The 15,698-nt window shown below is 40.3% G+C and overlaps 1 protein-coding gene across 1 annotated transcript in view; it reads left to right on the top strand.

Annotated features, from left to right (window-relative positions):
• The window catches only part of SAXO1 (stabilizer of axonemal microtubules 1), a 31,184-nt gene that overhangs the window by 13,994 nt on the left and 1,492 nt on the right, over positions 1–15,698 (top strand). The window lies entirely within an intron of this gene.

Here is a 15,698-nt window from a genome sequence, read left to right as displayed (position 1 = left end):
TTTCAGGTGACACAGTTTGGCATTGGATTTACACAAAGCCTAGATGGGTCCTGGTCAAGAGCTGAGGTGAAGCTTGGGGAAGACCCATGATGTTTACTCTGCCCTTGTGGCAGCCCTGCACAACCTTTTGTATGTATGAGGTGCCACACCCTTGCCTTGTCTCTTGGAGTATCACCTCTCAATGACTTGTTTGTTTCTTGTGGAGATTGTCTGCTTTATTAAGCTTTTTGTCATAGCAACCTTATGGTTTTATGGCCATACATTGATTTTCCTTCCAGGTGGGGTGACGGGGGCAACCTAAGACCAAGCTCATTAAATATTTGTATTTCAATGGATTCCATCTATATTATATCTATATGCTCCACTTACTATGGTTCTACAGGAAAAATATGCAGACTTTCCCCTTTCCATTCACATGGCCAGCACCTCTATTAGGGTCCAGAAAAACCACCAGTAAAATATGCTTCAGCAGCATTTGGTTGTAATTTTGACATTTTCGAAACACTGTGCAATTGGAAAGATTGAGAGTGTAATTACTTGATGCTCAGCTTTAGGTTTAGCTAAGTTTTTAAAACAAGACACGTTATTGAGTAGAATCCCCTTTAAAGAGGTTCTTGCCAATTACCCACATGACACCCTGGCCCTGAAGGGCTTTACTGATGGTTTTCATGCTTGTGAATAGTTTGTCATGTGGAATTCTGAGGTTTTCAGGGTCTTGTGGAGTTTTTTTCTTTCTTTTTGTAATATATGCTGGGTGGAGGAAGTTAGAAGGTTGGATAATAATGTGGTTTCAACTATATTGTTGGGTATCAGAAATCACATGAAGCAACTTTCAGCTTAGGAACCTGTTTTCTTATCACTTCATCCATCACAAAAGAAGGCCAGAAAAGCCCTCACCTTCCCACCCCCACGAACCTTGAGGCAGTGTGTAGGCATCTACAGGTAGATATCCCCATTTCAGGGAGGCCTGAAGTCTGACGGGAAACATGTGGTTTATATTCAGCAAGATGGTTCCCTCTGAGGCCCCCTAATGCCTTCAAGATGCTGATAGAGCCATTAATGGCTCTTGGAGAAAGATTAGATTTTCAATTAAAATGAAGCCAATTTAAAATAAATAGTTGGTAGTATTATTAGCCTAAAATAAACTTAAGAGTGTGCCTGGGGGGGATGGAGATGTCAGGACTTCCAAAGTGGTGGAGTGAGGAGCTTGGCAAATCTTCTGCCCCAAAAGCAACAGTAAAACTGGACAAAACAGTAAAAATCAACCATTTTAGGGCTCAGGAAATCAAAGGCACACAGAAAATTGAGAAGCATTTACTTAAGAAACAATACTAAACCTTGGTTAGGAACAGTGGGAGTCTGTGGTGGTTTATCCTGCAGGCAAGGCTGTGGAAACCAGCCACTCCATTGCCCGTGAAGGCTGCCTTGATTTGTGAAGTGCATACCAGGGGTTTCAATAAAATCAATAGCAATCTCAATGGTAAAATATCAGGGAAGACAACTTCTGCAGCTAGTCTGAGGTTGCAGTACCAGTTGGGGCGGCAACAGACCAGCAGACTGCCAGAAATTTAACAAGGAGAATATGAAAGACATACTGGGTCTTGATAAGCTCATACATATTCTTAGTGGTCTGGAAGACTGTTCATATGGGCAAGGTGTAGTGTACAGGCTGAAGAGAGATCAGAGACAGGGCCTAGTTATCTATTCATCTTCCTTGGCTGAATATGGTACTCAGTGCAGGTGCAGAGGAGACATGAGAAAGCCCAGCGGAAAATAAAGCCAGGACCAACTTGAAAAGTGCCGGATCTTTGACTGTTTCCCAACACACACAAAGATTCATTAGCAAAGGGTGAAAGCCTTACAAGTTTAAGGTGCTTAAGCATAACTTATGATCAATTAAACTATGCTGACACAGGGTGACTCTTAGGAATTTAAGCTTAATAAAAAAACAACAAAAACAAACAAAAAAACTGAGCAAAAATTTCAGTTGCTACTCACTGTAGCAGAGATAAAACTTTATAGAATCAGTGCAGGCAAATCACTAAACAAACAGCAAAAACAACTCCCAGTCAGGGATCATCATCCAGAGTTGTTTCAGTTAGCTATCTAAAGTGTTGAGTTTTTAACAAAAAGCTATGAGGCATGAAAAAAACAGGAAAGTGTAATCTGTGAATAGAAAAAAAAGGGGAGTTAGTAGAAACTATCTCTGAAAGGACCAAGATGTCAGACCTGGCAGACAAATATTTCAAAATAGCTATTATAAATATGTTCAAAGAACAATAAGAAACCATGTTTAAAGAAATAAAAGAATCAAACAACAAGCGCCTGCAAGGGTGTGGAGAAAAGGGGACTCTAGCACACTGCTGTTGGGAATGCAGACTGGTGCAGCCACTATGGAAAACAATATGGTATTACCTCAAAAAATTAAGAATTGAACTGCCATTTGACCCAGTGATCCCACCTCTAGGTATATACTCTAAGAAGCCTGAAACACAAATCAGATAGAATATATGTATCCCTATGTTCATAGCAGCTCTATTTACAGTAGCTAAGATCTGGAAACAGCTCAAGTGTCCATCAATAGATGAATGGATACAGAAGCTATGGTACATATACACAATAGAATACTATGCAGCTGTAAGAAAGAAAGATCTTTTATCCTTTGAGATGACATGGAGGGACCTGAAGAGTATTATTCTAAGGAGCAAGCCAATCAGAGAAAGACAAATATCACATAATTTCACTTATTTGTGGAATATAATGAACAAAACAAGCTGATGAACAAAATAGACCCAGCGGCATGGACGAAGGGTACAGACTGACAAACCTCAGAAGAGGGGAACGGTTGGGGGGTGGGGATGGAAGAGATAAACCACAGAACTTATATGCATGTATGCATAACCATGAACATAGACAACAATGCTGGGGTGGGGGCGGGATTGGGAGGAGGGTGTCAACGGGGAAAAAAGGAGAAATATTTGTAACAACAACAACAACAAAAAAGAAAAATGAGAAAACAATTGCCCATCAAATAGAGAATATTACTAAAAGGAAATTATGAAAAAAGAATAAAATGAAAACCTTGGAGTTAAAAGGACAATAACCAAAATAGGAAATTCATTAGATATCTCTGGCAGAATAAAGAATCAGTGAAAATGGAGATAGAGCAATAGATATTATCCAAACTGAAGAACAGAAAAACATTAAAATGAACAAATTCAGAGACTTGTGGAATACCGTCACCTGAACCAATGTATTCAGGTACCCCAGGAGAAAAAAGGGGCAGAAAAATAATTGCTGAAACACCCCAAATTTTATGAAAAATATTAATCTACATATCCAAGCAGTACAATAGAAATAGAATAAACATAAGAATGTCCAGCCCTGGCCGGTTTGGCTCAGCGGTTAGAGAGTCAGCCTGCGGTCCAGAGGGACCCGGGTTCGGTTCCCGCTAAGGGCGCATACCTCGGTTGCAGTTTGTCCCCGATCCTGGTTGGTCAAGCGGGTGGCAGCCACTCGATGTGTCCCTTTCACGTCGATGTTTCTATCTCTCTCTCTTCCGCTCTCTCCCTCCCACTCTATCTGAACAAAAAAATGGAAAAATGTCCTCGGGTGAGGATAAAAAATAAATAAAAAACAAAACAAAACAAAACAAAACATAAGAATGTCCATACCTAGTCACTTAATAGTCAAACTGTTGAAAGCCGAAGATTTAAAATGAAGCAAAAGAGAAACAACTGATCATATGTAGGGGAACAACAATAACAACTAAGTTCTCATTAGAAACAACAAAGGAAAGCAACATGAAGGAAAGCAACAATAACTAAGTTCTTATCTGAAACAATGAAGGATTGAAAGTAGTGGGATGACATTCAAAGTACTGAGAATAAAACTGTCAACCAAGAATTCTATAACTAGTAAAAGATTATGCTTCAAAAATGATGGGGAAAAACCATTCTCAGATAAAGACTGGGAGAATTTCTAGCTAGCTCACTTGCCACATGAGAAATACTGAAGGAAGGCTTTTAGGCTGAAAGAAAATAATGTTGAATGGTAACATAATCCACATAAAGAAATAAACATCACTGGTAAAGGTTATTATGTAGGAAACTATTTTTTATTTTAATTAATTTATAAGATAAAGAACAAATAAATAATTATAAAACTGTGGAGCTTATGTCAGGAATGCAAGGTTGGTTTAACATCAGAAAATCAATATAATATGCCACATTAATAAAGTAAAAGATAAAACCTCATGACTGATAGACACAGAGAAAGCATTTGATATAATTTGATATGCATAAAAGCTCTCAACAAGCTATGAATAGGAGAAAACCTCAGCCCGATAAAGGGCACCAACAAAAAATTCTATAGTTGATATTACACTTAATGTGGAAAAACTAAATGCGTTTCCTCTGAGATTGGGAATAAGAGTAGGATATCTACTATTACTACTTCCAATCAGTATTGTACTGGAAGCTCCACCCAGTAAAATGATGCAAGAAAAACAAACAATGCATCTAGATTAGACAGGAGGAAGTAACACTGTCTTTATTCTCAGACAACATAATTCTGTATGCAGATAAAACTAAGGAATCCACAAAAAACCCAAAAATGACTAGAGCTATAATACATGAATTCAGCAAAGTGTCAGTATTGAAGAGAAACATAAAAAACAAATTGTATTTCTATATGTTACCATTGACATCTGAAAATACAGTTAAGAAACAGATCTCTTCACAATACCTCAAAATGAACAAGATACTTGGGATAAAATTTTTTTGAAGTATAAGACTTATATACTGAAAACTACAAAGTAGTACTGAGAAAGATTAATATATAAGCACATGGTGAAACAATTCATGTTCATGAACTGGAAGAGTCAATACAGGTAAGATGGAATTTCTCTAAATTGATCTATAGATTCAGTGCTATTTCTATAAAAATCTCATTAGCCATTTTTGCATAAATTGGCCAGGTGATCCTAAATTTTATGTATTAAATCCAAATAAACCAGAACAAATAAAAATTAGTCTTTTTGATGAATGATGCTGGGACAATTGGCTATCTACTTGCAAAAAGATGAACTTAGACCTTTACCTCATGCCATACTAAAAATTAACTAAAAAAGGATAAGAGACCTAAATGTAAGAGCTAAAACTATAAATCTTTTTGACTAAAAGGAAAAACATTGAACTTCATAAAAATTCAAAAGCTTGGTGTGTTTCAAAACACACCAGTAAGAAAATGGGGGACTTGGGGTCAAGATGGCAGCAAAGGTAAACATGGTATCGCGTCCTCCCACAACCACATCAAAGTTACAACTAAACTACAGAACAACCATCATTCAAAACTGCCTGAAATCAAGCTGAATGGAAGTCCTACAACTACGGAATTAAAGCAGCAGCCACATTGAGACTGGTAGGAGGGGTGGGGTGGAGGGGCTGGTCCCACACCCACGTGTGGAGGATAAAAGTCAGGAGGACACCTCAGCTGGGAAGGTCCTCTCTGAGGACTGAGGGGTCCCCGTCCCACACCAGGTGCCCCGCTCAGGGTTCCAGTGCCAGGAAGAGAAGTCCCTATAATTTCTGGCTGGAAAAACCAGCAGGAACTGAGGCTCAGGGAGGCTGAGGTGGCTGGAGCCCCAGGCAGCTCCTCTTAAAGGACCCATGCATGGACTTATGAGACTCACTCCCTCTAAACTTGGAGGGGAGGCAGCCTGAGGGGTGCCAGAGACATACATGGAAGAACTGAGCTGTTTGGCACTGGAGCGAGGGCTGGAGAGAAGGCTTTCTCCAGGAAAAACGTGCTGTCAGAGGCCTTTGTTCCTTTGGAGAGCCCTTCCCTGGGGCAGCAGATAGCCGCCATATCTGGGACTCCAGCAACCTGGCTCACACTGGGTGCCCCGCCCTGGTGATTACCTGAGCCCCCCCCCCCCCCAACTTTCAGGCCCACCCAAGCTGGTGCTAGTTGCTTAACCATAGGATTGGCCTGTTTTGGATCCTGCTCCAGGTTTTTTATTTTTTAATTAATTAATTAATTAATTTTTGTTACAGATGTTTCTCCTATTTCCCCCCACTGATATGCCCCTCCCCTCCCTCTCCATCCCCAGCTCTGTTGTCCATGTCCATTGTTCATGCATACATGCATATAAGTTCTGTGGTTTATCTTTCTCCCACCACCCCCTCTTCTGGGGATTATCAGTTTGTACCCCACTTCCATGGCTCTGGGACTACCCTGTTCCTCAGACTGTTATGTTCATTATATTCCACAAATAAGTGAGATCATGTGATATTTGTTTTTCTCTGCTTGGCTTGTTTTGCTTAGGATAATACTCTCCAGGTCCCTCCATGTCATCTCAAAGGATAAGAGATTGTTCTTTCTTACAGCGGCATAGTACTCCATTGTGTATATGTACCACAGCTTTTCTATCCATTCGTCTACTGTTGGACATTTGGGCTGTTTCTACATCTTAGCTATTGTAAATAGTGCTGCTATGAACATGGGGGTACATATATTCTTTTGATTGATGTTTCAGGCTTCTTAGTGTATATTCCTAGAAGTGGGATCACTGGATCAAATGGAAGTTCAATTATTAATTTTTTGAGGCAACATCATAGTGTTTTTCATAGTGGCTGCACCAGTCTGCATTCCCACCAGCAGTGTACTAGAGTCACCTTTTCTCCACACCCTCCACAACACTTGTTGTTTGATGATTTGTTGATGGAGGTCATTCTGACAGGTGTGAGGTGATACCTCATAGTTGTTTTAATTTGCATCTCTCTGATGATTAGTGACGTTGAGCATTTTTTCATATGTCTCTTGGCCATTTGTATGTCCTGTTTGGAGAGGTGTCTATTTAGCTCCTCTGATAATTTTTCAATTGGGTTCTTTGTCTTCCTTTTGTTGAGTACTTTATATATTTTGGAAATTAACCCCTTATCTGATGTATCATTGGCAATTATGCTCTCCCTTACAGTGGGTTGCATTTCCATTTTGATGGTTGTTTCTTTTGCTGTGCAGAAGATTTTGAGTTTAATGTAGTCCCAGGTGTTAATTTTTTCCTTTGTTACTGTTGCCTTAGGCGATGTATCAGTGAAAAGTCTGTTGCGTATGATGTCTGAAATTTTTTTTTTTTTTTATCCTCACCCAAGGACATTTTTCCATTTTTTGTACAGATAGAGTGGGAGGGAGAGAGAGGAAGAGACAGAGAGAGAAACATTGACGTGAAGGGACACATCGAGTGGCTGCCACCGCACGACCAACCAGGGCCGGGGACAAACTGCAACCGAAGTACGTGCCCTTAGCGGGGACCGAACCCAGGTCTCTCCGGACCACAGGCCGACGCTCTAACCGCTGAGCCAAACCGGCCAGGGCTGATGTCTGAAATTTTGTTGCCTACATTTTCTTCTAGGATTTTTATGGATTCACGGGTCACATTTAAGTCTTTTATCCATTTTGAGTTTATTCTTGTGTATGGTGTAAATTCATGGTCTAGTTTCATTTTTTGCATGTAGCTGTCCAATTTTTTCAACACAATTTATTAAAGAGGCTGTCTATTGTATGCTCTTTCCTCCTTTGTCAAATATTAATTGAGCATAATGTCTTGGGTCTATTTCTGGGTTCTCTGTTCTATTCCATTGGTCTATATGCCTGTTCTTGTGCCAGTATCAGGCTGTTTTGATTACAGTGGCTTTGTAGTATAACCTGAAATCTGGTAATGTGATCCCTCCAACTTTGTTCTTCTTTTTCAAGATTGCTGTGGTTATTTGGGGTCTTTTTTGGTTCCATATGAACTTTTGAAGTATTTGTTCTAGTTCTGTGAAATATGTCATTGGTATTTTGATGGGGATTGCACTGAATCTATAGATTGCTTTGGGTAATATGGACATTTTAATTATGTTAATTCTTCAAATCCATGAACAAGATATGGGCTTCCACTTTTTTATATCTTTCTCTATTTCTTTTTTTCAAGGTCCTGTAGTTTTCTGCAAATAGGTCCCTTACTTCTTTGGTTAAGTTTATTCCTAGGTATCTTAATTTTTTTGCCATGATGGTAAATGGGATTGTTTTTTCAGTTTTTCTTTCTGTGAGTTTATCATTGGTGTATAAGAATGCCGTCAACTTCTTGACGTCAATTTTGTATCCTGCTACTTTGACAAATTCATTTCTTAACTATAGTAGATTTTTGATGGAGTCTTTAGGGTTTTCTATGTATAATATCATGTTATCTGCAAATAATGACAGTTTCACTTCCACCTTTTCAATTTGGATCCCTTTTACTATTTCTTCATATCTAATTTTTGTGGCTAAGAATGTTAAATAAGAGTGGCAAAAGTGGGCTTCCCTGTCTTGTTCCTGATTTTAAGGGAAATGCTTATAGTTTTTGCCCATTGAGTATGATGTTGGCTGTAGGTCTGTCATATGTGGCCTTTATTATGTTGAGATATGATTCCTGTATTCCCAGATTGCTGATCATTTTTATCAGAAATGGGTGCTGGATTTTGTCAAATGCTTTTTCAGCATCTATTGATATGATCATATGATTTTTATCTTTCATTTTGTTTATGTGGTGTAACACATTTATTGATTTGCGCATATTGTACCAGCCTTGCATCCCTGGGATGAATCCCACTTGGTCATTATGAATAATTTTTTTGATGTATCACTGGATCCAATTTGCTAATATTTTGGTAAGGATTTTGGCATCTGTGTTCATCAGGGATATTGGCCTATAGTCTTCTTTTTTGTATTGTCTTTATCTACTTTTGTAATTAGGACTATGCTAGCCTCATGAAATAAATTTGGAATTCTCCCTTCTTCTTGGATTTTTGGGAATAATTTGAGGAGAATGGGTGTTAGTTTTTCTTTGAATGTTTAGTAAAACTCCCCCGTGAAGCTGTTTGTGTCTGGGCTTTTGTTTTCTGGGAGTTTCTTTTTTTTCTTTTATTTTTTAAAATCTTTATTGTTGAATGTATTACAGATATTCCTCATTTTTTCCCCATTGACCCCCTCCTCCCCACTCCTGCCCCTCTCCTGCCTTTTCCCACACTGTTGTTTCTGTCCATTGGTTATGCATATAAGTTCTTTCGTTTATTTCTTCGCACCCCCAACCCCCTTCTCTTTGAGGTTTGTCAGTCTAGCAACCAATTTGTTCTTAATCCCTTCACCTTTTTCACCCATTCCCCCAACCTCCCTCCCATCTGGAAACCAACAAAATGTTCTCTGTATCTATGAGAATGTTTCTGTTATGCCTGTTCATTTTGTTTGTAGATTCCATTGTAGATAGATATGTATTCATTGCCATTTTGTTTGTTCATGTATTTTATCTTTTTCTTCAAAAAGACCCTTCAACATTTCATATAACAGTTTGGTGGTGATAAACTCCTTTAACTTTTTCTTGTCTGGGAAACTGTTTATATGTCCATCGATTCTAAGTGACAGCTTTGCAGGCTAGAGTAATCTTGGTTGTAGGTTCTTGCTTTTCATCACTCTGAATATTTCTTGCCACTCTCTTCTGGCCTGCAAAGTTTCTTTTGAGAAATCAGCTGACAGTCTTATGGGAACTCCCTTGTAGGTAACTAACTGCTTTTCTCTTGCTGCTTTTAAGAGTCTCTCTTTGTCTTGAACCTTTTGCATTTTGATGACGATGTGTTTTGGTGTAGGCCTCTTGGGGTTCATCTTGTTTGGGACTCTCTGTGCTTCCTGGACTTGTATGTCTGTTTCCTTCACCAAGTTAGGGAAGTTTTTTGCCATTATTGTTTCAAATAGGTTTCGATTTCTTGTTCTTGCTCTTCTCCTTCTGGCACCCCCAAGATGCAAATGTTGGCACACTTGAAGTTGTCCCAGAGACTCCTTACACTATCCTAATTTTTTTGGATTCTTTTTTCTTTTTACTGTTCTGATTGTGTGTCTTTTGCTTCCTTATATTCCAAATTGATGGTTTGCTTCTTGGCTTTACCTACTTTACTACTGAGTCTGTGTAAATTATTCTTTATTTCAGTTAGTGCCTCCTTCATTTCTGACTGTGCATCCTTCATTTCTGACTTGTTCTTTTTTATGCTCTTGAGGCCCTCACTAAGTTTACTGAGCATCCTTATAAGCAGTATTTTGAAATCAGCATCTGTTAGGTTGCTTATCTCCATTTTGTTTCGTTCTTTTCCTGGGGATTTTTTCTATTCTTTCATTTGGGACCTGTTTCTTTGTCTCCTTATTATGGCTGCCTTCCTGTGTCTGTATTACTTAATGAGAGATATGGGGCTAGCTGAGACCAGATGCTGTTTGTTTGAAAGAATTTAGGAAAATCTGAAGCAGGATCCAAGACAGGCCAATCCTATGGTAAAGCAACTGGCAACAGCTTGGGTGGGACTGAAAGTTGGGTGGGGCAGGGCCTCAGGGAATCACCAGGGTGGGGGAACCAGTATGAGCCAGGTTGCTGGAGTCCCAGATATGGGGGCACCGCTCACCAAAGGAACAAACGCCTCTGACAGTAGGTTTGTCATGGAGAAAACCACCTCTCCAGCCCTCGCTCCAATGCCAAATAGCTCAGTTCTTCCCTGTATGTCTCTGGCACCCTTTGAGCTGCCTCCCCTCTAAGCTTAGAGGGAGTGAGTCCCATAAGTTTGTGCGCACCATTTAAGAGGAGCTGCCTGAGGCTCCTGCTGCCTCAGCCTCCTTGAGTCTCAGTTCCCGCTGGTTTTTCCAGCCAGAAGTTATGGGGACTTCTCTTCCTGGCACTGGAACCCTGAGCAGGGCTCCTCATGTGTGATGGGGACCCCTCAGTCCTCAGAGAGGGCCTTCCCAGCCGAGGTATCCTCCTGATTTTTATCTGCCACATGTGCGTGTAGGACTAGCCCCTCCGCCTCTGCCCCTCCTACCAGTCTTGATGTGGCTGCTGCTTTAATTCCGTAGTTGTAGGACTTCCATTAAGCTTGATTTCAGGCGATTTTGAATGATGGTTGTTCTGTAGTTTAGTTGTAACTTTGATGTGGTTGTGGGGGGACACGATACTGCGTTTACCTACACCCCTATCTTGACCGGAAGTCACTGGAGTTTCTTGATTACCTCTTCAGTTTCCTTAGTTGTTGTTATTGGTCTGTTCAAGTTTTTTATCTCTTTCTGGTTCAGTTTTGGGAGACTGTGTGTTTTTAGAAATTTGTCCATTTTGCCTAGCTTTTCCAATATGTTGGCATATAATAGTTCATGATATGTTTTGATAATCCTTTGTATTTTTGTGGTGTTAGTTGTTCTCTTTTTTTTTCTTACTTTGTTTATTTGGGTCCTCTCTTTTTGTTTCTTGGTGTGTCTGGCTAAGGGTCCATCAATCTTATTTATCTTTTCAAAGAACCAGCTCTTTGTTTCATTGATCTTTTGAATTTTTTTTTTTTTTTTTTAAGTTTCTATGTCATTTATTTCTGCTCTGCTCTTTACTATATTTTTCCTTCAACTTGCTCTGGGTTTTTCTTTTTGTTTACTTTCTAGCTCGTTAAGTTGTAGGGTTAGAAAGTAAATTAGGAAATTTTCTTGTTTCTTGAGGTAGGCCTGTAGTGCTATGAACTTTCCTCTCAGGACTGCTATTGCTGTGTCCCATAGATTTTGTGTTGTGTGTTGATTTTTTTTGATTTCTAGGAATTTTAAAATTTTTTCTTTGATCTGCTTGGTAACCCATTTGTTATTTAATAACATGCTATTTAGCCTACAAGTGTTTGAATGTTTTTGTGTGTTTTGTTGTAATTGATTTCTAGTTTCATGCCATTGTGATTTGAGAACATGCTTGATATGATTTCAATCTTCTTGAATTTGTAGAGACTTAGTTTGTGTCCTAACATGTGGTCTGTCTTTGAGAATGTCCCATGTGTGCTGGAAAAGAATATATATTTTGCAGCTTTGGGGTGAAATGTTTTATAAATATCAATTAAGTCCAACTGATCTAGTTCGTCATTTAAGGACTCTGTGTCCTTGTTAATTTTTTGTCTGGAAGGTCTATCCAGTGGGGTCAATAAGGTGTTGAATCACCAACTATGATTGTATTGCTATTGATGTCTCCCTTGAAGTCCTCCAGAAGTTTTTCATATATTTTGGTGCTCCCATATTTGTGGCACATGTGTTTACTTTATATCTTCTTGTTGGATTGATCCCTTTAATATTATGTAGTGACCTCCTTTCTCTCTTATTATGGCCCTCATTTTGAAGTCTGTCTTCTCAGATGAGAGTATTTCTACACCAGCTTTTTTTTTTTTTTCATTTCCATTTGCTTGGAAAATTATTTTTTATCCCTTCACTTTCATACTGTGTGAGTCTTTAGTTGTGAGGTGGGTTTCTTGTAGGCAGTATATATATGGGTCATGTTTTCTTACCCAATCAGCTACCTTATGTGTTTTGATGGGAGCATCTAAGCCATTTACATTTACGTTTATTATTGATAGGTACTTATTAGTTGCCATTTTTTTTTTTATGCCTCTGTTCCTCTCTCTCTCTCTCTCTCTCTCTCTCTCTCTCTGTTTCTTCTTACAGCAATCCCTTCAGCATTTTTTTACTATGCTGGTTTCGTGGTGGTAAACTCCTTTCACTTTTTTTTGTCTGTGAAGCTCTTTATTTCTTTCTCAGTTTTGAATGGTACCCTTGCTGGATAGAGTAGTCTTGGATTCAGACCCTTCCTTGCATTACTTTGTACACTCCATGCCACTCCCTTCTGGCCTGCAGTGTTTCTATTGAGAAATCAGCTGACAGTCTAATGTAACCAGTATTTTAAATTCTGCATTTGGTAGATTGCTTGTCTCCATTTCATTTAGTACTTTTTTGTGGAGTTTTGTTATGTTCTTTTATTTGGGATGTTTCTTTGTCTCCTCATTTTGGCTGCCTCCTTGTATTTGCTTCTATGTATTGGGTAGATCTGCTACATATCTCAGTCTTGACAGAGTGGCCTTATGTAGTTGGTGTCCTATTGGCCCAGTTGTACAGCCTCCCTGTACACCTGAGACCAATGTTCCAGGGGTGTTTCTTATGTGGGTTGTGTGTGCCCTCTTGCTGTAGTTAAGCCTTAATTGCTGTTGGTACATCAGTGGGTGGAATTGATCCTCAGGCTGGTTGGCTGTGTGTGCTGACCATGAATATAGCAGATGAGCTGTTGTGCAGGTGCTGATCCCATAGAGTGGGAGTTGCTTCAGTGGGGCTTTGGTGTCAGGTTAGTCTGCTCTTTGAGTGTGTCCTTTGTGGAGCTTATTGGGTGGTATTCTGAGATGGTCTGAGGCTGGTCACTGGGTTCTGTATCCTTGGGAGAGACACTGGGTCAGGCCAAGTATAGCTGCTGCTTGTGCTGCCTAGTGGGAACTACAGAGCGATCTACAGTTGGCTGCTGATTTTTCTGGGCTGAGAGGCATTTTGGAGAGGCTGTGCAGTGGAATCAAGGCCAGCTGCCACTAGTGCCGGGCTTGGGACTCTTTGGTGGGCACCACGATGTGCGCTGAGGCCAGCTGCCGCTTGTGCTGAACTTTTGGCCTCTAACTTGAAGATGTGTCTCAAGCCAACATCAGCCTCAGTTTATACCAGGCTTGGGTCTACCTGATGAAAGTTATGATGCAAGTTGAGATTGGTTGCTGCTTATGTTGGGGTTGGGACCATTTAGCAAGTGGTACAGGGCAAACTGAGGCCAGCTACTGCTTGTTTTGGGTTTGTGGGCCTTTGAGAGATTTTAGGAAAGTTTGCAGCAGAGTTGAGCCAGGTCACTTATGTGAAAAATCTACTGGAAGAGGTTTAGTTGGGCACATAAGTTGGGTGAGGTAGGGTCTTGGGGAATCACCAGGGTGGGGTGAATGTTAGTCAGGTTCATGGAGAGCTCAGATCGGATGCCCTCCTGTGCCCGCCAGTAGGATGGGTAGAGTGCTGAAAAAGGAACAGTGGTGCCTTCAAGCACTTCCATCCCCAGAGAGAGTAGTCCCATCCCTCGCCCCTCCAGCTCTCACCCTGAAGTTAGGTGATTTAGTTCCTCCCTGTATATCCCTGGCACATTTGGAGCTGCTGCCTCTGTGCTGGAGCCCAGAGTGGATGAATTTGTAAGCCAGTGACTCCATGTTCAGGCTCCTCAAGAGGAACACCGGGGACTCCAGCAGCCCCGCATCTCATTTAATGGCAGTCCCCACTGGTTTTTACAGCTAGATATTATGGGGGGTTCTCTTCCTGGCACTGGAGCCCTGGGCTGGGGAGCCTAGTATGGGGCTGGAACCCTCACTCCTCAGGGAAGGACCCATGAAGCCAAAATATTCCTCCTGTTTTTAATTGCCACACTGCAGGTATGGAACCTGTTTCACGTCTCCGTCTCGCCTACCAGTCTCGTCATGGCTTCTTCTTTATAGCCTGAGTTATAGAACTTCTGTTCAGCTAGTCTTAAGGGGGATCTCAATGATGATTGTTCTATTATTTAGTGCTACTGTAATTTAGATAGGTTGTGGAGGAGGCGAGCTCCTAGTTTACCTCCTCTGCCATCTTGACCAGAAATCCTATATTGGCTACTTTAGATCTGGTCATTGATGGGTTCAGTGGAGGTAATGTAGGACTTGGATTTAAGCCAATTATTATGGACAGAATGATAGCAGTCCTACAGCAGAAATTCCTTTTAGACAGACATCCCCTAGACATAGCTAAACAATCTTTTTCATTCTTCAAACATTTTGAAATTGTTCTCTTGCTAATCTTCCCTGATTATTTGCTAATAGTCTTTCTTTCTTTCTTTCTTTCTTTCTTTCTTTCTTTCTTTCTTTCTTTCTTTCTTCCTTCCTTCCTTCCTTCCTTCCTTCCTTCCTTCCTTCCTTCCTTCCTTCCTTCCTTCCTTTCTTTCTTTCTTTCTTTCTTTCTTTCTTTCTTTCTTTCTTTCTTTCTTTCACCTCTACTCTGTCTAGAAATGCTGTATTCCTAGGATATAGGCTGTCAGAAGAGCATGGCTTTGGAATCAACTATGTGGTTTAAATGTCAACTTTTAACTCTCTAGCCATGTAACTTTGGGCCAAGTATTTTAGGCACTCTGAGCCTTACTTTTAGAAATCTATGCAGTGGAGACAGTCATTCCCATTACAAAAGGTTACTGTAGAGATGAAACAAAATTGTATATGAAAAGCGCTGAGTACAATTGACTGACACATAGTCAGTGTTCCTTAGTTGTCAGAACTATTGATAGCCCTAATGAGGTGGGTACCATCAATATGCTCATTTTACAGATGCAAAAACAGAGGAACAGAAAAATTGGGGAAATTGACCAAGGTCACACGGCTAGAAGTAGAAAAGAATGGATGAAAGCCACATCCATAATCCACGCTCTGACTCATTCCACTATCTGTCATACCCTGCAATTCAATATCGGGGATTTTAGATGGTCCATGGCCATGGGAAGATCCAGGGAACCGATTCTAGCAGAGTCGTCCCACCACTAACTTACCTGATCCAAGACCAGTACCTGCCTCCATGGGGAAGGTGCCCTCTCTGAATCAGCACAGAGTGACTGGGGAGATGCATGTGGTACAGTGAAATAGGAAAATCATAATCCACAACTAATGGGCTATCTGAATATTACAAGAGGTTAACGCAGAAGCGTGTAGAATACTACCTATCATGTAATAGACTCTATACAACAGGCAGCTGCTGTTATTCTCTCACCAGCCAATACAATGCCCAGCAGCATATTTGATTTATGTGGATTAGATGTGTGA

Source organism: Molossus molossus, unplaced genomic scaffold (assembly GCF_014108415.1).
Source record: "Molossus molossus isolate mMolMol1 unplaced genomic scaffold, mMolMol1.p scaffold_m16_p_14, whole genome shotgun sequence".
In the NCBI taxonomy this organism is placed as follows: Eukaryota; Metazoa; Chordata; class Mammalia; order Chiroptera; family Molossidae; genus Molossus; species Molossus molossus.
This window is presented reverse-complemented; position numbering and strand designations above follow the sequence as displayed.